Source organism: Lepidochelys olivacea (assembly GCF_965140295.1).
Source record: "Lepidochelys olivacea isolate rLepOli2 genome assembly, chromosome: 5".
NCBI lineage: Eukaryota > Metazoa > Chordata > Testudines > Cheloniidae > Lepidochelys > Lepidochelys olivacea.
In genome coordinates this window covers 27,765,141-27,790,625 of record NC_140415.1, presented here as the reverse complement: position 1 = coordinate 27,790,625, position 25,485 = coordinate 27,765,141, and the positions used below count along the sequence as shown (strand labels likewise).

The following is a 25,485-nucleotide window of genomic DNA, read 5'->3' as shown; positions in this document are numbered from 1 at the left end:
CCAATGTTCCAAAAAAACTATTCTTGCAAGTATGATGCCTTCTATAAAAGGCCTGCTCCAGCTCCCATTGCAGTCAATGTGAGTTTTGCAATTGACTTCAGTGAGAGCAGGCCCCAAAGCTGCCTTGTTAACTGCATTATAAACATAACTTTAAAAAGGGATTATAAAGTTAATAAAAAAGACTTCTCTGTCACATCTAACAGGGCCTCCAAGACAACATTGACTTACATTGCACAGTGTCATGTGGACTGGTATCAACTAATAGGCCAGGCAATTTTTTAAAATGTTCATATAATCTATTTGGCAAAAGTCCACACACTATCAAATGTGCATAGCACAGAGTATGCAAAATATTACTTTTCAGCACATCATTTCTCTCCTATTTTTCATTAGCTGAAGGAAAGTGATTGCCAAATACAACTGCGGAAATGGGAAACAATGCGTAGAGGAAAAGTCCCACACCATTAAGGCATCCGTTTCTTTCCCCTGCCATAAATAAATTCAACATGTCTTTAAAGGCAAGACTAAATGGCTCCAGGAAATTCTCATTAAGGAAATAGCCCCTGCCTGTGCTACTTACTTTCATTTGACATTTACAACCCACTGACAAGTTTTCTCTGACATCAGAGAAGTTATTTTATAAGTAATAACCAATAAAACAAGTTAGCTAGCCTATTACTAGGGGGATTTTAATCCTCTTCACTGGCTGTCTAGAATGCTAACACCCAAGGGTTTGACCCTGCTTCTATAAAAGTCAGTAACAGAATTTAGATCTGGACCTATGCTTCTGCACTTTGATTTTGAAGGTTCAGTTTGTTTTCCAAAACTCAGCCCTACAAGACAGAAAATCCTTTATTGGGAAACCAGAGATAATGCAACAAGTAAAATAAATGTCCTAAAGGTAAAATCCAATATCTGCAAATGAGTTTTGCTTTAACTGTGGCAGCCGTGCTATATTATGATGGGAGAGGAAGCAAGATAAGACCGGATGAAAAAAAAGTGTGCCTGTTGTTTATTACAGATCAGGAGCACCAGCATGTGGAAGATGAACCAAGCCTTTCATCTGCAGAATGCTTGTATTAAAATTGTCATCTTTCATACAAAATACAGAGTACTCTAAAATGGGAATGTGGTTTATACCATAATCACTGTAAAACTTGGACGCGGAGATGATGTATTAAAGGAACATAAGGGAATGCACCTTCCTGTTACAAAGGCTTACTGGGCAGGGACCTAATCCTGCAATCAGATCTGCCTGGGTTCAGCAATCCACGATCGTTGAGAGGGAAAACTCTGAAACTGACTCTGTGAAGGGTTTTTTATAAATCTTTGTGGTTAGTTGGTTCGTTACTTTTTGCTCTTCACTCAGCTCACTGGAAACGGAGTCATGTCTCTCTCTGCTGGCAGGATCAGGGCCTCCGAGACAGAGGGAGGAAGGGGAAAGTGGTGATCAAAGACTTTAGAACAGCCCAATGATTCCGCCCCCCCCCCCTTTGTTTTTTTGTGACACTAGCTCCAAGTCCCCGCACCCTCCTCTGTCCCTGCCGTATCATTGCTGCTCTGCGGCACAATCCAGCCCCGGGCAGTAGAAGTGACTGAGTGTCAGGGGCCAGCTGAGATTCAAGCCCCGGCCAGCCCGACAGCGCCTCCCCCCACGCCGAGCTGCAGTGCGCTCCGGCGGCGAGGCCGCCTCCTCCCCTTCCCCTGCCGGCTGGGCAGAGCCCGGGCAGCCGCCGCCGCCGCCTCCGCCTCGGGGCCCGACCCCGGTCCTGCCGTGTCAACGCCTGCAGCCCGCCGGCCGCTCCAGCGCGCAGGCTCCGCTCGCCTCCATCCCTGTGGAGAGGCCGGCCCTCGCACTCCCCTCCCCGCCTTCCTGCCCCCGCTGTGCAGCGCAGAGCCGGCGGCGGCAGCCGGAGCTGGGCCCCGTGCGCTATGGAGCGCCCCGCGTAGCCGCTGCTCAGGGCTCGCCGCCCGCGGGACCAGGCTGCAGGAGAGGCGCTGGAGGGTGAGTGTCGGCGGAGGGGCCCTGCAGGGCTGGGGAGGGGGACCGGGCATTGCGAGGGCTTCTCAGCCGGTCGGGGGCGGTGGAGCTCTCCCCAGGCTGACCCTAGCTGGGCCGCCTCCCCCAACACGCAGCGCCGAGCCCCCCAGGTCAGAGAAATGTCCGGTTACCCCCTAGGTGGCGGGGGTGGGACACAGGGACCGGGAGGTGCCCCGGGGAGCGGGCTCAGTGCCCCCTGCCACACGCCGTCCCACGCAGCCCGGCTAGGTCACTGCCGTTGTTATTTGGCTCAGGGATCGGACGCCCGCAGGTCTGGAGCCGGCGCTGGATCTCCCGTTTTAGGAGGTGGCTGTGTTTACACGCGGGTAAGGGAGGACTCGGCGCTGGCGCTCGCTGATGCGGTTCTGCGTGGGTGGAAACGCGTTTCTGGCTTTTCTGTGTTGCTGTTCAGTCCTCAACCGGCGGTGGGCTCCCTGGGTGGGGGATGATTCTGCTAGAGGAATTCTGTCGTTTAAGCGGTTTTTTGTTTCAGAATGAAAAATAGTTATTAAATCACTCTTCAAAAAAAAAAATCGTTGAACCCCCGTCTCAGTTGGTATTGGAGGGTAAATAAATGTCCGCTGTACATGGTAAAGGAATGACTTGTTAGGAACGCCTAATGGTGTCTTAGGATCTATTTATACCTCTACTGCCATCCTGAGCAGGAGTTACATTGAGTTTTGCTTTGTAAACAGTTATTACTTATTCAAGACTGCAGTTGATAGATTGTGTATTTATTAAATTCTTTAAAGCAAAATGTAAACAAAATTTTTATTTGTTAGATGGGGTTTTTGAGGGAAATTTGGAATACATATGAATAATTTAGTTCAATTAGTAGTCATTATATGGGAAATTCTTAGACATGTTGATGCAATATGACTCTCGTTCTAAAAGGTTAGGTTATTTATTCTGTGTTGTTGTTTTTTATCAGTACAGGACTATATACTGTCCTAGATCTGTGCAGGGACTTTGTGCCTATTTTAATTTTAAGTGCTCAGTGTTTGTGGAATCATCGGAGTATAGGACTGGAAGGGACCTTGATAGGTCATCTAGTCTGGTCCCCTGCATGGAGGCAGGACTAAGTATTCTCTAGATCATCCCTGACAGATGTTTATTTAACCTGTTCTTAAAAACCTCCAATGACAGAGATCCCACAACCACCCTAGGTAATTTGTTCCAGTGCTTAACTACGGCCTTACAGTTAAGAAGTTTTTCCTAATGTCTAACCTAAATCTCCTTTGCTACAATTTAAGCCCATTGCTTCTTGTCCTGACGTCTGTAGTTAAGGAGAACAATTTATCACCTTCCTCTTCCTAACATCTTTTGTATGTACTTGAAGACTGTTATGTCCCTCTCAGTCTTCTCTTCTCCAGACTAAACAAACACATTTTTTTCAATCTTTCCTTGTAGGTCATGTTTTCTAGACTTTTGATCATTTTTGTTGTTCTCCTCTGGACTTTCTTCTATTTGTTCACATCTTTACTGAAATGTGGTACCCAGAACTGGACTCAATACTCCTGTTGAGGCCTTCTCAGTGTTGAATAGAGTTTAACAATTACTTCTCATGTCCTGTTTACAACACTCCTGCTAATACATCCAGAATTATCTTTGCTTTTTTTTTTTTTTGCTACAGCATTACATTGTTGACTCATTTAGTTTGTGATTCACTAAAACCCCCAGATCCTTTTCTACAGTACTCCTTCCTAGGCAATCATCTCTTGTTTTGTATTTATGCAATACTTTCCATTTGTCCTCATTGAATTTCATTGTATTTATTTCAGCCCATTTTTCCAGTTTGTCTTACATATTTCTTTTTTAAAATGCAACACAAAAATGATCTATTTGATAATATTTTATAAAAAGTGGCTTAGAAGAGAGAAATTTATAGTATCGTGACTTAAAATTCTTCAAGTGTAAGTAAATTTGACTCAGAACCAACAATATTGTGTTATATTTGCTCCCTCTCTGCTCTGCCTGAAAGGATTTACAAGTTATAGTGATAAAAAGGACTTGATCCTCCTACTGAAATCAATGATCAACTGCCGGCTAATTTCATTGTAAGTAGGATTGGACCCATGGGTAAGTACTAGAAATTATTTTAGAGCAAGTGCCAGAAGCAGCTGTCAGCCTTCATGCCAAGAATTATCATTCCCACTTTTTTACAGAGATTTTCACATTTAAAAACACTTAAACTTTTTGTACCAAGTATTGTAAAACCAGTCTCATAGACTATAACCAAATTGGACAGGTCCCCATTGCCTCCTGAAGGTAGGCTGGCTACTTCAAACACGAAACACCTTAATGTCTCATGTTAAAGTCCATACAGTTACCAAGTTTAAGTAAAGTAATCTTGATTGTGTCTGTCATCCCAGTTGGAAGTCTATTCTTCCTCTTCACTTTTTGGCAAAATAGTACCTCATTTGAATTCTTGTTATAGTTCTCTCAAACCTTACAACCATTAGTTCTGGCCTATTGAATGACCTTGAACAGATCATCAGACTTAACCGGTTTAGTACCTCAGAGGTAACTTAAATGTTAAGTCTTGTCACCTCTCAGCCATTTTCTATCAAGATTTAACAATTCTAATTGAACCAGTTTCCCATGTTGTTAATAATTCATGTAGGACCATAGGTATGCATTTTTTTTTTTTTTTTTTTTTTACTAGAAGATAAAGAAAATTCCTGCCCCAAGGATCTTACCATGTAAGCCATTATTCTGCAAACAGGATACGCTTGTGCTTATCTTAACTACCATGGACTTCAATGGGACTGCTCTCAGTAGGAAAGTTAAGTATGTGTATAAGGGTTTGCAGGATCAGGGCCTAGTGTAGACCAAGAACAAGAGAGATGGTGGAGGCTGGGGAAAAAGCAGAAAAGGTAAGGGGTGGATCTATGAAATTTTACTGTGTCTGAATTCTGTTGTCAACAGTCTTGGTTGGTGAAGACCATGACAAACTGCATTAAGCTAACTGATTATTTAGATAGAAATACTGCTGTTGGGGGAGTATAGTTTTTGTACAGAGGTCAGATCATTTGAGTTAGTTGCTGTGCTTGTTTCTTGTTGTTTACATAGGCCTCTTGTAAATCCCTCCTTTATCACCATTTAATCTTTTCATCGTCTTTGATAGATCACCTTTGATAAATCTCCACTGTATTATCTCTAGTTTTTAACAATATCTTTAATCAGATATAGCGACCTGAACTGGACAGTCTGGCTCTTTGAAAATATTGTACCCAATCCCTTTGCAGATGCACAAGGAAAAGGAGAGACTTCCCCACTAATCCTTTGGTCCTCCAGGCAGGGACAGAGCACAAGGAAGCCAGGCTTCTAGCCTCTCTAAATGGTGTGGAACCATGGACCAGCCAGCTGTGGTCTGGAGTGGGATTCTCTTTGCAAGAGACGTGTAGATACTTATGGATAAGCTTGCATATTTATGGTCATAAAGCCACTGCTACAATGACTTTAACCCAGAAATTAAGAGTTCTGAATATTTTTGTAAGGGTTTGTTGTAGAATGGGAACTGCTGCAATAAGGTCAGATCTGTTTTCAGACAGTGCATGGTTTACACATATTATACACTTTTGTGCCTCAGCAAAGCTATCTGAATATGTAAATCTCCATAGACACTTTTAGAACATTATATGATTCTGTAAATCTATCAGTAACAGTCCTGTTAGAGCATTAACTTGTTTTATTGCAGAAATGACTAATGTAATGTTGTTTCATGCCCATTTAATAGGATTTGTATAAAAACAATATAGTAAACTTTCTATGAGAAACATTCAGTTAAAAATAGACCAGAGACTCAATAGATATGCTTTTTTTGGTTGCGGGTCAAGTTTATAAAATGTTAGTCTTATTTTTTTAAACACACATGTCATAAATATAAAGGGAAGGGTAAACCCCTTTGAAATCCCTCCTGGCCAGGGGAAAGCTCCTCTCACCTGTAAAGGGTTAAGAAGCTAAAGGTAACCTCGCTGGCACCTGACCAAAATGACCAATGAGGAGACAAGATACTTTCAAAAGAATGTTATGCCATTGTCTACGCTCTGGAAAAGCTACGCCCATATGTTTGGGGACGGCGTTTCCACCTGCAAACCGACCATGCTGCACTAAAGTGGCTTCACACCGTCAAAGAAACTAACAAAAAACTTCTTCGGTGGAGTTTAGCTCTCCAAGATTTTGATTTCGACATCCAACACATCTCAGGAGCTTCTAACAAAGTGGCTGATGCACTCTCCCGTGAAAGTTTCCCAGAATCAACTGGTTAAAATCGTCCTTGAGATGTGGAAAATATTGTTAGTCTTTATGTACTTGGTAGTATATTTAGAGATGCATGTGTCTTATTAACTCTGTTTTCCTAGAGCTCCAGGAAGAAATCCCAGCCAGTGTTTCACCCTAGCTGAGATTTGGGGGGCGTGTCATAAATATAAAGGGAAGGGTAAACCCCTTTGAAATCCCTCCTGGCCAGGGGAAAGCTCCTCTCACCTGTAAAGGGTTAAGAAGCTAAAGGTAACCTCGCTGGCACCTGACCAAAATGACCAATGAGGAGACAAGATACTTTCAAAAGCTGGGAGGAGGGAGAGAAACAAAGGGTCTGTGTCTGTCTGTATGCTGGTCTTGGCCGGGGATAGACCAGGAATGGAGTCTTAGAACTTTTAGTAAGTAATCTAGCTAGGTATGTGTTAGATTATGATTTCTTTAAATGGCTGAGAAAAGAATTGTGCTGAATAGAATAACTATTTCTGTCTGTGTATCTTTTTTGTAACTTAAGGTTTTGCCTAGAGGGGTTCTCTCTGTTTTCGAATCTAATTACCCTGTAAGATATCTACCATCCTGATTTTACAGGGGGGATTTCTTTATTTCTATTTACTTCTATTTTTTATTAAAAGTCTTCTTGTAAAAAACTGAATGCTTTTTCATTGTTCTCAGATCCAAGGGTTTGGGTCTGTGGTCACCTATGCAAATTGGTGAGGCTTTTTACCAAACCTTGTCCAGGAAGTGGGGTGCAAGGTTTTGGGAAGTATTTTGGGGGGAAGGACGCGTCCAAAGAGCTCTTCCCCAGTAACCAGTATTAGTTTGGTGGTGGTAGCGGCCAGTCCAAGGATAACGGGTGTAATATTTTGTACCTTGGGGAAGTTTTGACCTAAGCTGGTAAAGATAAGCTTAGGAGGTTTTTCATGCAGGTCCCCACATCTGTACCCTAGAGTTCAGAGTGGGGGAGGAACCTTGACAACACATTTTATACTGACTCTGTGGTGTAGAATTAATATATTGCAAGGTTGATGCAACTGGATTAGGTTTTCATACAGATGATTCAGTAGATGATGTGTTTAGGTACATGGGTTTTTTTTCCCCTTCCATTTATATTTTTATTACATCCCCTGAAGAGTTGGAGAACCTTTTTATTTATGTATTAGTTTGGAATAGGAATGCTGATTTGTGTGGCAAATGTAGCCACTCCTTTCTGTGTAGTTCTAAAGCTTGTTGGGGCATATTTGTCTTTGTTTTCCTCCAACAATCTTGTTATATACATTCTTATTAATAAAAGAAAGCTACCTTGAAATAAGCTATGATCCTTTCTTGTGTGTGTTAATCATTACTATTGTATAGTGGAAGGAAGAAATGGAGGAAACAGGAAGCTTCTTAAAACAATGCTAAAGCATTTAAATTACATAAATTAGGCAAACTGTTTTATACTAAAATCTCACATTGGAGTCTTGGACTTTGAATGTGTTTTGAAGTATGAGGAAGGTGTATTTAAGTACAGTGAACTACAGAGGAATACAATTATGCAAATGAGGTTGAAAACGCCTTGCTCAGAACTACAGTGATATAACTTACCTAGGTGGTCCACTCCTCACCTAGTTCTACCTATCTCCATGTTCTGTGTTTGTACAGTGCCTACTGCAGTCCTGGTCGATAACTAGGGCTTCAAAGTACTACTGCAATACAAATATTAAATAAGTATTACCTGGGTAGAACTAGGCCTTCTGATTTGATACATTAAATGATGATATGGGAGCATTGATTTCTTTCTTTTTGTATGTGCTACCTGTTTGGTCATTGATTTTTGCTGTGCACTATGTAGAATGCCTCTGAACTGGAGGTAGTGGTGCAACGAGAGAACAAAAACGAATAAAAAAGTGTCTGACTTGTGGCCCAAAAGGTTTTAGTTGCCTTTGTCACTGCTGGACTGAGAGAAGCATGTGAAAAAATTCCAGTCCAAATGATGGAGCTGCATTTGGAATGCTGCTGCTCTTGTTTTTATTACTGCTTGTATTGCAGTAGTGACTAAAGGACCCAGTTGGCTCAGGGACCTCTTCTGTTAGGCACTTTGCAAACACAAAGACCTTACAGTCTATTTAATGTTGAAATTACTCTTGTACTTTCCTGTTTGTAGGACAACAGCCAAATTTCAGGCTTTCGCTGCCATTATCCAAGGTTGTCCCCAGAGGGATCTCCGATTAGGCCCCATAAAGACTAAGAACTCTGTAAGTTTCTGTTTGTGGAGTTTCTTCTTGTTTATCATTGTCCTCCCTCCCTATGAGCACATGGAAGATTCGGACCCCTGAACTTACAGTTCACTGGAATTCAGCCTGGATTTCAGGGGAAATGCAATAATTTACGTTTTTGGCAGTGATTCCATGGTTGCTTCATTTCAGTCTCCCATATCAGCCACTACCTCTGGAATCCTCCTTAGTAGGAAGGATTCTACTGCATGGGAAGGCGGGGCTGGGCCTAATTTAAAAAATGACTCCTGTGAGTAGGAACTTAGGTCAGTGAATCTCTGTGGGTTTGGGGATGTAAGATTACTGAAGAGTCCCTGTCCCCCAACCCTCTTCTTGTAGTCACACTGCAGAACTATTATCCAGGTGAGGTCAAGAGGGAATGGTGCTGCAGAGACAGCTCTCCCTTCCTCCAAAGGCTGGGTTCTGCTTGTGATTTGGATGTGGTTCTCTCCAAGGAGGGATGGGGGGCATAAATTAGGCTCCATTTATAAAATGCATCTCCTGGGAGCAGGGAGAACACTGTAGCTATGCCCTACTCCTCCCTCTCACTACATTGTAAAATTTGCCTTGAAAGAGAGTCTCCACTACATTCAATGAAAACTAAGGAAGTGGTTCACCAAAAAAGTTCTGTGATTTTGGTGCTGGGAGTGATTGGGACCGGGACTTCACATGCCTCACTTGGTGAAATTGTGTGCATTTTGCATCTTGAGAGAACTGACACACTTTGGATTCAGGATTCTGTTTCCCTTACAACAGGTGCTAATACTTTCAGCACCAAACAATGCAGAGCTGCATTACCAGCCATGGGGAGTCTGAAGGTGCCACTCTTTAGATAACTAAATGAGGGTTTCGGCTACATTGTGTGTTCAGTATTAGGGCAGGTCTACAGTAGAAACTTGGGCTAATAATATTGGGCTATAAACTTGGGCTAATAACCAGTAATATTGGTTAGTGGAGTGTAAGTATGTGTAGTTTTTGTTTGTTTTTTTAAATAACATTTCTCTACTGGCAGATGCCCTACTGGAGAATCAGTTGCACTGGCAAGAAAGGTGCTATTTGCCAGTATAGCTTGTTTCATTTAGGGAAGTGGTATAAACTATTCCAACCTGCATCTATGCTAGGAGGGATCTATATCTACATTAGTGCAGATTGGCCTTAGGAACCTGGAGTGTGTTCTTACGGTACTACATAAATGATAAATGTTTGTGTTAATTTCTGGATTGTAAACGTTTGTTTGAGGAACTTCAGTATGCCTTTAATCTATATAACTCATTTTTGTCAACACTTCACAAATTATCTGGTGATGTTAGCTAAAGCTCGGGTAACTGGGCACACTACAAGGGTAGTAACTGGGTGAAATTCTAATTTGTGATATTCAGGAAGTTAGAATAGATAATCTGATTTTACCCTGTGGCTTTAAAATGTCTGAATATGGACTTATAAAATAACTCTTGAGTAATAATTGCTGTTAATACAGCAGAGGAGAAGTACTTCTGATGTCTAATGAAATTTAGAAGAAAATTATGTTGCCCAGTATTATCTGAGCTTCTTCGGACTCTGCTGCTCAAAGGTGGATGGGAATTACAAGCATCCTTTCTTCAGAGGAAATCACTCAAACCGATCTTTTCATATTATTTCAGGTTTTGGAGCAGCTTCAGAGCTTGTGGTAAAAAAGGCAGACATTTAATCTTTGAGGTTTTAGAACCACTCAAGAGCTAGGACAAAGGAGAGAAGCTCTTAATGTTTTAGTTCTTGAGAGACTTTAATACATGGTGTGTGTGTTTGCTATGGAACTTTAAAAAAAAATCACAATCTTAATGTCAGATGGGCACAGGTGTCACCAAGAAAACTTCTGTCAGGATTTATTTGCAGGTTTTGAAGGCAGCACGTTTTGTCTGTCATCAGGTGTCTACTTCTCCTCCCTTTCCCCCCCACCACCACAGGAAAAAAAATAGAGCTATAGAGAATTGTTGGCATATAAAGCCTTAAGCATATACATTTATATGCTTGAAGCATATGAGTTATTAATATTGCATGAGATCCCGATATAGAACAATGTTCTCACATCTTCTATATTACAGATAGTTGTCTGTTGTTTTTTCCAGTGAAATGAAATGATATGTTCATAAGAAGATGTGTTTGACCAAATGCTGTCTCTCAGTTCAAATCAGAGGATCATTTCTCTTCGACATCAGCTTTATAACAAATTTGGCACCCTGTGCTACAAACCTTCGTTCAAAGATTTGCTGGATTGGCTCCTTCCACGCTGCCTTCCGTAGGCCTTTTTATTCCTTGGTTAATAGATTGGGGTTTTTTTAAGGCAAGAAGGGACCTATTGGATCATCTAATCTGATGTTGAGCATGACACAGCCTACAGAACTTCACCCGTAATTTCTCCATCAAGCCTATCATTTCTGGGTGAGCATATTTTTTAGAAAGACATCCAGTCTTGATTTATAGTCTTTAAGTGATGAGGAATCTGCCACATCAGTAGATCAGCTGGTCCAAGAGTTAATCACCTTCCCTGTTTACAAAATTGCACTTATTTTTAAGCCAGATTTGTCTAGCTTCAGCTTCCAGCCATTGGATCATTATGCCCTCTGTCTACTAGGGTAAAGAGCTCTCTACTATCAGAAATCTTCTCTCCATGTGAGTAGTTGTAAATTATCATCAAGTCACATTAAGCTTCTAATGGATGAACTAAATCGATGGAGCTTCTGGTAGCCTCTTGCAGTAAGGCGTGGTATCCAGACCTTGGGCTGCTCTTGTAGTTCGTCATGCCCACTTTTAGGAGAGTATGCTTGATTCTGCAAGAGAATGGACTGATTATTTAAACAATTTCTGTCACTAACTTCTATGATCCTATTGGTAAATTTTCCTTTTATTCTCTTGAGTTATGTTGCCTCACAGTACCATGTTGTTACTATAAGGACTATAACACTTCTAAGACCAAGAGGCCTTATATAATAAGATTGATACAGCTTTGGGCTATGCTTGTTTGTTTTATAAAACCAGCAGTTGGGGGGAAGGGTTGTAAGGGTTTTAATACTAGTAAGGATATTGAGTGTAAATGGCCTATATTAGAAAACTGCTGATTGAAAACATGACTAGATTTAATTACTGATATTATATGCACATTAATAGTATTACTGTATTTCTTTTCTGTGTAAAAAGAAAAGGAGGACTTGTGGCACCTTAGAGACTAACCAATTTATTAGAGCATAAGCTTTCGTGAGCTACAGCTCACTTCCTCAGATGCATATCGTGGAAACTGCAGCAGGCTTTATATATATACACAGAGAATATGAAACAATACCTATTCCCACCCCACTGTCCTGCTGGTAATAGCTTATCTAAAGTGATTTCCAGCACAAATCCAGGTTTTCTCACCCTCCACCCCCCCACACAAATTCACTCTCCTGCTGGTGATAGCCCATCCAAAGTGACAACTCTTTACACAATGTGCATGACAATCAAGCTGGGCTATTTCCTGCATAAATCCAGGTTCTCACATCCCCCCCACCCCCATACACACACAAACTCGTCATCTTTGATATTTAGGAAACTTGCAAAGTAGAAATTCTATTTTAAGGTTTTAATTCTTATTTAGTTGATGACTTCAAACAAATAATGGAAGCTGGGAAAAAAAAGGATGGAGTAAGTATTGTATTTTACTATAGGTTGTTGTAATGGGAGTCAATAAAGGGACAAAGTCAACTTTAATATAACTTTGTACTTTTAAAAAATGTTTTTTTTTTAAGTACTACATCTGCCGTAGTTCCCTTATGCCGTAGTTCCCTTAGAAATGCATTTTCCCATTTTTTCCAATAGTATGAAGTACCCATTCAAGCAGGGGAAATTGATTTAGGCCCTAACCTTGTAAAATACATATGCACACAACTAAGTATTTGCATTATTGGGACCTAAATGATTATATGCAAAGTGCTGTCAGGTAAACTGACTTCTTTCCCCCCCCCCCCATTACAGTAAACAAATGCTTCTTGTAAATGTTATAAAGAAAAAAATACTAGAAGTGATTTTTATGTTGAAAGTATACATTTAAGCACTGTACTATATTAATGTTAATGTGTGCTGCTTTGTTCTCTGAATTCTGTGGAAACAACAATTTCTTTCTTTTGTTGTTCTCTTTCATTGTTAGTACACACTGTGGAAGTACCCACATAGAAAACTTTACTGCTGAGTTTATACAAAAAATAAGGTTTGGGGGTTTTGTTGCTTACCCTTGGTTTAATGTTTATTGAGGTTATTCAATATTTCGTGCTATATTAGGGATATATCCTGCAAATACTTACAGTGTAAAACTTACTGCTGCAAGTGGTCTCTTGAACAGAATGGGGTGTAATCATGGTATTCTGTAAAGTGTTTGCAGGATCAGCTTCTCAGTGGTTTTATGAAACAAAATGTCACCTTCCCCTTTTATGCATACTTATACACGTGTGTGTGTTTGTAGTGTTTTGTTTGTAAGCTGGTGTCTCTTACCAACAGAAGTTGATCTGATAAGAGATATTACCTCATTCACCTTGTCTCTCTAATAGGACCAACGTTTCGACAAGAACTGCCACATATAAACAACCCCACACACTTTTACAGGTTTTAAATGTTGCTCTTAATGCTTTAGCTCCCAATCTTGCCTTGATAGAATTTAGGTGTGAGCCTTCCATCATAGGAGTATGGAAAATCAGCCCTGGTCTACAATGCAAAAACTTGTAAGCATGTATTTCTTAATCTGAGCAAAGTTACTCACATGCTTATATTTGCAAGATTGGGACCAGGGTGCATGACTCTGTGTGTGTGTGTGTGGGGTGGGGGTTACTTACAATATTTATATAAGATCAGCTGTAGCATAACTGCAGAATAGCATGCAAAGGCTCTTTAGACACTTTCATCTTTTCAATAACTGGCACATATAATCTTTGGTTTCAGAGTAGCAGCCGTGTTAGTCTGTATTCGCAAAAAGAAGTGGAGTACTTGTGGCACCTTAGAGACTAACAAATTTATTTGAACATAAGCTTTCATTATTCTGTTTGAAAACCATTTATAGTGGTTTCCTGCTAGCTGTAAACTAGATCCAATTACTGGCAATGCTAATTAATTTCCTTTGAAGTTGAGTTTGCAGTACAAAATACAGGGTATGGAAAGCCTTCTCGTGATTTTTTTTTTTTTTAAATACATTCTTACTATTTTGGAAGCCCCAAAGGTACAGTCGTGGTTTTTTCTTGTTGGTTGCTAAATTTAAAAAATAAATCAGAGTTACTTGAAAACAAAGTATATTTAATGTCCTGTGTCAGGTACTAGGGGAAAAGTTGAGGGTTGGGAAATCCACATCCCTCAAGTTCAAAGAGCAAATGTTTGTAAGTAAAACAATTTATGTTTATGTCCCCATTGTTCTCTAAACATCTATTGTACAGTGAATCTAGTGAGAAGGTTTGAGAACCTGGTTTGCTGATAGTATGATGTACAGCAGTGGTTCTCAAACTAGGGCCGCTGCTTGTTCAGGGAAAGCCACTGGTGGGCCGGGCCAGTTTGTTTACCTGCCGCGTCTGCAGGTTCGGCCAATCGCGGTTCCCACTGCCCGCGGTTCGCCGCTCCAGGCCAATGGGGCTGTGGGAAGCAGTGCGGGCCGAGGGATGTGCTGGCCGCCTTTCCCGCAGCCCCCATTGGCCTGGAGCAGCGAACCGCAGTCAGTGGGAGCCACAATCGGCTGAACCTGCAGACGCGACAGGTAAACAAACTGGCCTGGCCCACCAGGGGCTTTCCCTGAACAAGCGGCGGCCCTAGTTTGAGAACCACCGATGTACAGCATGTGGTGGCAATATAACATACATATCAGCAGTCTTATGTATTCATGTAATAATTGAAATAAATTTTGCATGTGTAATGACTGCAGGGATCCTAGGGGAAGATCTTCAATATGTAAGGTTATAGAACTGAAAAAATACTCTCCAAAGGCTTTCAGGGTTATTGGGTTTTAAATGTTAAGTAGGTTTTATGACTCTTGCTTTCTGGTGAGCTATCGAGAACATTTTTGCTGAATGAGAACATTTCATACACAAAGTCAATTGTGACTTGTTAAAGTGTTACACCATGACATTCAAGCTAATTGTGTTACGTATGTCCGAACTTAGAAAAGTGAGATAAGAGAAACCTTGGCCTTGTGACTGGAGTGTCACTATATCTCTGGCTGAATTCTGCGAAATACACAATGAAGAAAAAAAATCTCTATAGAGATGGGCTTATAATTAAGGCTGCAAGTCTTTCATGGCGGTCACGGAAGTCATGGATTCCGGGATCTCTGGGACTTCTGCAGTGGCTGGTTCGACTGACTGGTTGGCCCCAGGCAGCTGGTGCCAGGCACTGCCCCAGAGCAATGGTCCGGGAGAAGCAGCAGCAGTGGGACCCCAGGTGGCCTCTCCCCTCCCGAGCAGAGCAGCAGCCAGAACGCCCTCCACTGTCCACAGGATGTCTCCCACCCCAGAGCACCGAAGTCAGGGGTATTTATATAGTAAAAGTCATGGACAGGTCATGGGCCGTGACATTTTGTTTATTGTCCGTGACCTGCCCATGACTTTTACTAAAAGTACCATGACTAAATCATAGCCTTACTTATAATAAGTACTTTGTTTAAAATAAATAAATAAAGTACTTTGTTTAAATACTTTGTTTAAAATAAATGTGTGCTGTCTGGATTGAGTTTAGTGTATCTTAAAAGAATCAAACAATTGTGTATGAATATTGTATAAATAGACCTAGGGGTTTTATATTAAATAAATAATACACAGAATAGCGGGTAGTGGTTATGCAATATCCATTTAGCTTGGAATGTCTAAGACATTTTTAAGGAATGACAGTAGTTCACGAGAATTAAATTGATTTCTTAGTAATCCAAGGAACAAGATAGTCCTGAAACTACAGATCCATACTTTCTGATGAATTACTTTTGTATTAGTATTTCCTGTGTCTTAAAACCTTACATGACATGTAGTATTTCAGCTCTTGACACCTGCCTACAGTGTGTCAGTTTCTTTTAACATCTGTAAATTAATCTAACTAGACAACCATTCTGTTCGGGTGATTATGGACTATGTAACTAGACATGGATACCTCACAGTACACTATTGTCATCACCCACTGTGGACTTTTTTCTCCCACAACATTGCGAAGTGACTGACACTCACTCTCTGTGTGTGGGGGGGGAAGGGCAGGGTTGGTCAAGGAATGAGGTTTACTATTCTGAGTGAACTGACTTAAATCGCTGATCTTAATCATGATTTAAATTGGCAAGCAGGAAACCTTGATATAAATGATTATTTAATGAAAATTAGAATTCAATTAAAATGCGCAAAACCAGCATTTTAAAATTTAGTTAAATAACACTGCCTGATGTGTTAGATGTGTATTTTTTCTCATGTTTTATCAAAACATGTTTTTCATTTAAAATTGGTTTATTAAATAAAGAAAGTATTATTTATAATCACCGTGTCCTTTATGTTTTTAGAACTAGTAGCTCTCTTCCTCTCTGTACTACTTCCCATCTTTAGAATGGGAAGTGGACAGCAAGTTTTCCTGCTTCTTATTCAACTGCTAATCAATTTCTCAACTTTGAATAAACTAATCATTGAACTGAAGTAGTTGAATAAATGGAAATGAAGAAAATATTCTCTCTGCATCTGCATAGGAGGCTTCTGCGATCAAAAGCTGTTCTTGCACTTCAACAAATTCTGATTCCAGATGCCCAGCCGGTGACTTCCTCCAGGTTAGTGGTCTGACTTAAAAATGGCAGTAGAAAACATGTACTGTTCGAATATTACTTTTTAATTCAGATTCTTTTAATAGATTATACTAAATTTAGGCTTTAAAGGTTGTCCTAATTTCAAATTTAATTTCAAGTAGTTTATTTTTAAAAGAAAAATATATTTAAATTAAATACAAAAAATTGATTTATTTAAAAAATCAATTTTTATCCACTCTGCTGTTAATTTAAAAGAACAGAGTGAAAGAAAAAAACAGGAATTTATCATGTATAATTTAAAAATAGAATGTTTTAAGTGATTTGGAGCATGTTCTTTCTTACTATCCCTTTGTACAGCACCGTGCACAATGAGGCTCCCACTGCAATACAAAGTATAAATATTAATTCTGCTAGTTTTGCCTGTGAGCAAGTTAAATACAGAAATACATACGATGATTCCAGAAATGTGAACTTAGCCTTCATCAGAGCTAAGACCCTAGTATTGCAAACACTAGGCAATTGCTTAACTTTACTACTATGAGTAGCCCCATTGATTACAATATCAGAGGCAAAAAAAAGCGGGTTTTGTTTTATAATTGTCAAACACATTTTTTCATTTCAAGTAATTTATTGATGGGTTATTTTGGCCGCCATACAATGAATAAAGAAGTCCAGAAAAGTTTAAATTAGATTCTGTTTTGTTCTTTAAATTTAAATATTCAGAATGTCGGCTCTTGTCTTGTGTTTTGTGGGGTCACGTCACAGGTGACACAGTTGCGTACTGGAAACTTCCTGAGTCCTCATTTAAGTTAAACAAACACCATTGCTTAAATCACTGTGAATAATAATCACATCCCCTCTCTTATCAGGTTTAATTTCTGGAGTCTGTCATAAACCTGCCAGTTCTCTAGTTGGCCATAGGGTCTTCAAAGGTGACCAACACCTGACTTTCTAATATGAAATTTTTTTATTGCCGGCAGGAGGAAAGAGAAACAAACTATATTGCAGGCCATGGTTATGTCATAAAGCTGGTGATTGGAAGAAGTAGTGAGCATACTGAGATCTGTATTTGATTTGGTAATTTTTAATACTAGACATGGTTTTTGGAATCTAGGTATGGGTATCTTTATTGTTCTAAAATTAAACTTTTTTTGAATAGTCAAAAGAAAAAAAACTTAGAAAAACAAGGGGGTATTCATAGGCCCTCAGCTCACCCAAGAAGTTTGAGATGGGAGCACTATAAGACTAGTAAAAAGAAAAGGAGTACTTGTGGCACCTTAGAGACTAACCAATTTATTTGAGTATAAGCTTTTGTGAGCTACAGCTCACTTCATCGGGTGCATACTGTGGAAAGTGTAGATCTTTTCGTACACACAAAGCATGAAAAAATACCTCCCCCCACCCCACTCTCCTGCTGGTGGGGTGGGGGGAGGTATTTTTTCATGCTTTGTGTGTATAAAAAGATCTTCTACACTTTCCACAGTATGCACCCGATGAAGTGAGCTGTAGCTCACGAAAGCTTATGCTCAAATAAATTGGTTAGTCTCTAAGGTGCTACAAGTACTCCTTTTCTTGCGAATACAGACTAACATGGCTGTTACTCTGAAACCTATAAGACTAGTGTTGCTATATGGCATTTAATCTGAGACCCTTACACCGAAAAGGGTGATTTGCTCTAGACTTCGCTCACTGTAGGTACAGCAGCCTTCTCCTGGCGCACTCGAGCCTTAGTATTATTGGTGGAAGAAGCAGTCTGCATAGGCGCAAGCTGGACTTTACTTCACATGTCCACTACAAGTTGCAAATTGGATTTGCTTTTCTCTTCTAATGCTTCCTTTAGGAGGAGGATTCTCTTAAGTGGAGGTTTTTGTGTGAAATCCAAGGTTGTGGGTTTGTTTTATGTTTTTTCTAAAGGAATAATTCCAAGTTTGCTATGTCTGTTCAGCTTGGGGCTTCTTTCCTGTCATTTATTAGTAGCTCTCATAACTTAATACACTATTTCCTCAGTACTGGGCTAGCAGCTGATTTACGAGGGAGAAAGACTTCTTACCTGCTAGTTTCTGTTCTCTGATAACTCCTCCCCCACTCTGGACTGAACTGTAAAATTATCGTCACAGACGCACCTTTTTCCATTGGAGATTAGTCTGGGAGTCATGAGACATAGTTGATATGCTTAATTTCTTTGTTTACTGCTTCATTACTCAGTAGCCAATGTTAGTCTTGTTCAGAAATTTGGAAATAGTCATTCTGTGGGAACCAGAGAAGTGTGACGATTCCAGATGACTGCTGGTAGTTGGGGACACTGGGGGAGGCTCAAGCTCCAGATTCAAAGATGAGTTAATGAAGGAAAATATGTATAGAAAAGTTATGTCTTGATAATTTATTATTTTATTACTATAATATAAAGATTGTGCATCTCCATGTGAGGCACTTCTGTCTATGGCACCGTAGAAAATCAAATTATCTGATAGTCTGATGTTTAATTATGGAAGCATCACTGATCAGTTTTTCACTTTGCGTTTCGGAAGGCTTATTTTAGCAAATGTGCTGCTTTTTGATATTCAAGTGTTCTCCTTTTAAGCAGTTAAGTTGCATGCTTTATTGGAAAAACTTCACAGTATTAAAAGTTGTAGGTTCTTTAGTGTATGATTCCAATTTCAGATCATTGTCCTTTGTATTAGATAAGTAGCTGGAATTGCAACAGTAACTGTCAGTGGACCTGCAACATGCTGCTGTTATCCCATCATAAAACTAAATAAGCTGTTTTGTTTTGGCAAGAAGAGCAAAGGCCATGAAGCACAAAATAGTTTGATATTTTTGCTTATAAACACTACAAGAAAAATTGAGAGTATTTCATTAAATAAGATTTTTATATTCAACCAGCCTTTTTTGATCTAGGCTAATTTAAGTGGCCACACTTGGTCAGACCAATGGTCCCTCTACCCCAGTATCCTATATTCTGGCAGTGGCTGGTGCCACTTGCTTCAGAGGGAACGAACAGAAGAGGGCAATTATTGAGTGATCTATCCACTGTCATCCACTCCCAGATTCTGGCAGTTGGATGTTTAGGGACACTCAGAGCGTAGGGTTACTTCCCTTACCATCTTGTCTAATAGCCATTGATGGACCTATTCTCTATAACCTTATATATGTTTTTTTAACCTGCTTATACTTTTTGCTTTCCCAATATCCCATGGCAACGAGCTCCACAGATTGACTCAGAGTTCTGTGATGAAGTATTTCCTTATGCTTGTTTTTAAACCTTCTGTCAGTTAATTTCATTGGGTGACTCTGGTTCTTGTGTTATGTGAAGGGGTAAATTCCCTATTCATTTCCTCCACGTGATTTTATAGACCTTGATCATATCCCCCATTAGTTGTCTCTTTCCTAAGATTAACGTCCCCAGTTTTTATTCTCTCCTCATATGGAAGCTGTTCCATACCCCAATCACTTTGTTGCCCTTCTCTGTGTCTTTTCCAATTCTAATGTACTGTTTGTGGAAGGAGGTGACCACAACTGCACATAGTAGTCAAGGTGTGGGCATACTGTTGATTTATATAGAGGCATTATTATATGTTCTATCTTTATTGTCTTTCTCTTTCAAAATATACAAAATATAAAAGAGTACAAAATATATTGGAAGGTCGTGCTGGTGGGGGAGTGGCATTATATGTGAAAGAAAGCATGCAATCAAATGAAGTAAAAATCATAAATGAATCAAACTGTCCCATAGAATCTCTCTGGCTAGAAATTCTGTGCTCTAATAATAGGAGTATAGCAGTAGGGATATATTACCGACCACCTGACCAGGATGGTGATCAGTGTTCCCTCTAATTTTTGTCAGGCCATGTGCGCCAAAAATTTCTCCTGTGCAAATGTTTGACAGGCTGTGTGCGCTAAAAATTTCTTCGATGCAAATTGTTGTGCTTCTGTGCAAAATTTTGTGCATGTGGTATTTGGCCGTGTGCGCTGGGTTTAGGATCTGTGTATGTGCGCACGCACACAGCTTAGAGGGAACAGTGATGGTGACAGTGATTGTGAAATGCTCAGGCTGATTAGAGAGGCTATTAAAATAAAAAACTCAATAATAATAGGGGATTTCAATTATCCCTAAATTGACTGGGTACATGTCACCTCTGGACGGGATGCAGAGATAAAGTTTCTTGACACCTTAAATGACTGCTTCTTGGAGGAGCTGGTCCTGGAACCCACCAGAGGAGAGGCAATTCTTGATTTAGTCCTAAGTGGAGCACAGGATCTGGTCCAAGAGGTGATATAGCTGGACTGCTTGGTAATAGTGACCATAATATAATTAAATTTAATACCCCTGTGGCAGGAAAAACACCACAGCAGCCCAACACTGTAGCATTTAATTTCAGAAAGGGGAACTACACAAAAATGAGAAGGTTAGTTAAACAGAAGTTAAAGCGTACGGTGCCAAAAGTGAAATCTCTGCAAGCTGACAGGAAACTTTTTAAAGACACCATAATAGAGGCTCAACTTAAATGTATACTGCAAATTAAAAGACATAGTAAGAGAACCAAAAAAGAGCCACCGTGGCTAAACAACTAAGTAAAAGAAGCAGTTAGAGGCAAAAAGGCATCCTTTAAAAAGTGGAAGTTTCAATTCTAGTGAGGAAAATAGAAAGGAGCATAAACACTAGCAAATGACGTGTAAAAATATAATTAGGAAGGCCAAAAAAGAATTTGAGGGATAGTTAGCCAAAGACTCAAAAAGTAATAGCAAATATTTTTTTAAGTACATCCGAAGCAGGAAGCCCGCTAAACAACCCGTGTGGCCACTGGACGATCGAAGTGTTAAAGGAGCACTCAAGGAAGATAAGGCCATTACGGAGAAACTAAATGAATTCTTTGCATCGGTCTTCATGGCTGAGGATGTGAGGGAGATTCCCAAACCTGAGCCATTCTTTTTAGGTGACAGATCTGAGGAACTGTCCCAAACTGATATCTCATTAGAGGAGGTTTTGGAACAAATTAATAAATTAAACAGCAACAAGTAACCAGGACCAGATGGTATTCACCCAAGAGTTCTGAAGGAATTCAAATGTGAAATTGCAGAACTACTAACTGTATTCTGTAACCTGTCATTTAAATCAGCTTCTGTACCAGATGACTGGAGGATAGCTAATGTGACACCAATTTTTAAAAAGGGCTCCAGAGGTGATCCCGGCAATTACAGGCCTGTAAGACTGACTTCAGTACCAGGCAAATTGGTTGAAACTATAATAAAGAACAATATTGTCAGACATCTAGATGAACATAATTTGTTGAGGAAGAGTCAGCATCGTTTTAGTAAAGGGAAATCATGCCTCACCAATCTACTAGAATTCTTTGTGGGGGGTCAACAAGCATGTAGATCAAGGGGATCCAGTGGATGTAGATTACTTAGATTTTCAGAAAGCCTTTGACAGGGTCCCTCACCAAAGGCTCTTATGCAAAGTAAGCTGTCACGGGATAAGAGGAAAGATGCTCTCATGGATTGGTAACTGGTTAAAAGATAGGAAACAAAGGGTAGCTATAAATGGTCAGTTTTCAGAAGGGAGATAGGTAAATAGTGGTGTCCACCAGGGGTTTGTTCTGGGACCAGTCCTGTTCAACATATTCATAAATGATCTGGAAAAGGGAGTAAACAGGTGAGGTGGCAAAATTTGCAGATGATGCAAAATTACTAAATATAGTTAAGACCCAGGCAGACTGCAAAGAGCTACAAAAGGATCTCTCAAAACTGCGTGATTGGGCAACAAAATGGCAGATGAAATTTAAGGTTGATAAATGCAAAGTGGTGTACATTGGAAAGCATAATCCCAACCATACATATAAAATGATGGGGTCTAAATTAGCTGTTACCACTCAAAAAAGAGATCTTGGAGTCATTGTGGATGGTTCTCTGAAAACATCCACTCAATGTGCAGTGGCAGTCAAAAAACGAACGGAATGCTGGGAATAATTAAGAAAGGGATAGATAATGGGACAGAAAATATCATGTTGCCTCTGTATAAATCCATGGTACGCCCACATCTTGAATACTGTGTGCAGATGTGGTCGCCCCATCTCAAAAAAGATATATTGGAACTGGAAAAGCTTCTGAAAAGGGCAACAAAAATTATTAGGGGTATGGCTGCCATATGAGGGGAGATTAATAAAACTGCGACTTTTCAGCTTGGAAAAGACATGGCTAAGGGGAGATATGATTGAGGTCTATAAAATCATGACTGGTGTAGAAGAAGTAGATAAGGAAGTGTTGTTTACTACTTCTCATAACACAAGAACTAGGGGTCATGAAATGAAATTAATAGGCAGCAGGTTTAAAACAAATAAAAGGAAGTATTTCTTCACACAACACACAGTCAACCTGTGGAACTACTTGCCAGAGGATGTTGTGAAGGCCAAGACCATTACAGGGTTCAAAAAAGAACTAGAAAAATTAATGGAGGATAGGTCCATCAATGGCTATTGCCAGGATGGGCAGGAATGGTGTCCCTAGCCTCTGTTTGCCAGAGGCTGGGAATGAGCAACAGGGGATGCGTCAGTTGATGATTACCTGTTCTGTTCATTCCCTCTGGGGTACCTGGCACTGGCCACTGTCGGAAGACAGGATACTGGGCTAGATGGACCTTTGGTCTGACCCAGTAGGGCCATTCTTATGTTCTTCCCTAATGGTTCCTAACATTCTTTTGGCTTTTTTTGTCTGCTGCTGCATACAGAGCAGATATTTTCAGAGAACTATCCACAATGATTCCAAGATCTTTCCTGAACAGTAACAACTAATTTAGATCCCATCATTTTGTATGGATAGCTGGGATTATTTTTTACAATGTGTATTACTTTGCACTTATCAACATTGAATTTCATCTGCCATTTTATTGTCCAATCACCTAGTTTAGTGAGATCCCTTTGTAACTCTTTGCAGTTAGCTTTGGATTTACCTATCTTGAGTAATTTAGTATCATTTTTAAATTTTGCCACCTCACTATTCACCCCTTCTTTCAGATCATTTATGATTATGTTGAACAGCACAGGTCCCAGTGCAGATCCCTGGGTGAGACACTGTATTTACCTCTTTCCATTGTGAAAACTGGCCATTTATTCCAGCCCTTTGTTTCCTATCTTTTAACCAGTTCCTGATCCATGAGAGGACCTTCCCTCTTATCCCATGACTGTTCACTTTGCTCAAGAGCTTTAGGTGTGGACCTTGTCAAAGGCTTTCTGAAAGTCCAGTTGACAAAGTGCACTTGGATTACTCTGTTGACACCTTCAAAGAATTTTGATAGATTGGTGAAGCACGATTACCCTTTACAAAATCAATGTAGAGTCTTCTCCAATATATTGTGTTCATCTGTGTGTCTGATAATTATCTTTTTTACTATAGTTTCAACCAGTTTGCCTGGTACTGAAGTTAAGCTTACTGGCTTGTAATTGCCAGGATGGCTTAGGTGTAGGAATGTCCCTCTCATCCTTTGCAGTGAAAACTAACGTCAAGAATTCAGTTTGCTTCTCTGCAATAGCCTTGTCTTCCTTGTGTTCTCCTTTAATACCTTGATCATCCAGTGGCAGGTTCTGCGTGGCAGGCTCTACATGGCATCTACTAAACTAGGCACTTGGATAATGTGGTGATAGGGGCTGTATTAGAATCTACCAAAATAGAAATGCAAGATTTATTTCTCTTCCCTCTCCTATAACCCTGTACACACACTATTGAGTAGGTGCATTGACATTGGGCTTTGAGGCATACATTTAGTAAAGCACAGTGGACAGTATTGCTGTGAATAATTTTCTGTTCTGAAAACTTTGCTCTTATGACAGTTGTATTGAGTTCTTATATTAGCAAAAATTTATTTCTCAGATTTCAGACCATATGTTGGCATGTCTGTGAGTGTTTGATACATGTAATGATTTATTATGCAGATTGACAGTGGGAAAATCTATGTCTAGTATACTTTAATTATATTTTCAAACAAATTTACCAGAGAAGTTTGCAGTGTTCTGTGCATGGGTTATACTTCTTTATAGCATAGAAACACAGTGCTGAAAATATGCAGTGGGTATTCAAATAGCCTGAAGTAATCCTGGACTTGTGTCCTTGGTCAGTGTACTTGTTCAATTAATAGCTGCACAATTCAAGAATTCAAGGAAGTGTGAATTTGAGCTCACTGAATTCAAGGGTAGCAAGAAGCTTGCATAACTTTTTCAGACTCACAAAGATAAAATAGTAGAGTCCTTCACCTTAAGATGATATTGTTGACTTGCCTTTTACAGTAGGTGTCAAAATGTTTTGCTCAAACAGGTTAAAATATCATGAACTAATGCTAGTGACTTCTTGTTCAACTATCATAGTAGCTTCCATCATGTGGTATATTGAGCTTTAAGGCATGAAAACGATACTTCTGATTTAACTGATAAAGTACTTTCAGGCCCTTTTAACTCAGTTTTCATCTAGATGAGTAGGTGTTGCCCATCTGCAGTTCTGGGAATGATACGCCCTATGGGGGAGGAATTCTGCTCTTTTGTTGAAGGATCCTGGTCTCATGTGATAGCATGAAGACTGGTCGCCTCTCTGGGACAGTCTGCATGAAATTCCCAAACAGTCTATACTAGATTTTTTTTTCCTCTTGGTGCAGCTCTTGCAAATGTAGCAATGATGGATGTGCTTGTATTTTAGCCACTTGCATGGAAAAAGTCTAGACAGCGCAGGCTGAGATTTTTGATTCAAGAGTAAGATTCAGCTCCCATTGAAAGTCCTCTTCATGCTCTGTAAAATCTTGCCTTCAGAGGTTAAAATGCTAGTAGTCAGTTTACGCTAATGGTCCCACTGTAGATAGCAACGTTGGAACACGTTATGAGAAAGGAGTCTCAGGTTAACACCCAAGTCATGGGTCTGTTTTAACGTAATACAAAATTTATTAAGAATAGAGTGGTTATCCAGTTACATTTTGCATAATGTTTGTTATTATATCTGGCCTGAAATTCTGCAAAAGCTCCTAGGTAGGTTCACCTTAAGTTTAGATACGGTGACTAAAAATAAATCTTTAATTTCTTGGGTGCCTCTTTCTCCCTTCTTACCCTTTCATCTGGCCTGCTAAGTATAGCTTTTGATTTCACTTGTCTTGTGTCCTCCTTTTTCTCTGGGTCTGACTCTTACAGCACTGTTGTACCTTTCAGATT

At 39.9% G+C, this 25,485-nt stretch overlaps 1 protein-coding gene across 3 annotated transcripts in view; it reads left to right on the top strand.

Moving 5' to 3' along the window:
* The first annotated feature begins 1,659 nt into the window (after positions 1–1,659).
* The window catches only part of LIFR (LIF receptor subunit alpha), a 93,970-nt gene continuing 70,144 nt past the window's right edge, over positions 1,660–25,485 (top strand). For 2 of the 3 annotated variants that reach the window (XM_084628348.1, XM_084628347.1), the window contains exon 1: positions 1,660–2,005. The gene's annotated coding sequence lies outside the window, so the exon portion shown is untranslated. Of the gene's footprint in view, positions 2,006–16,249; positions 16,328–25,485 lie in introns of all 3 variants that reach the window. The other variant, XM_084628346.1, reaches the window with a different exon arrangement.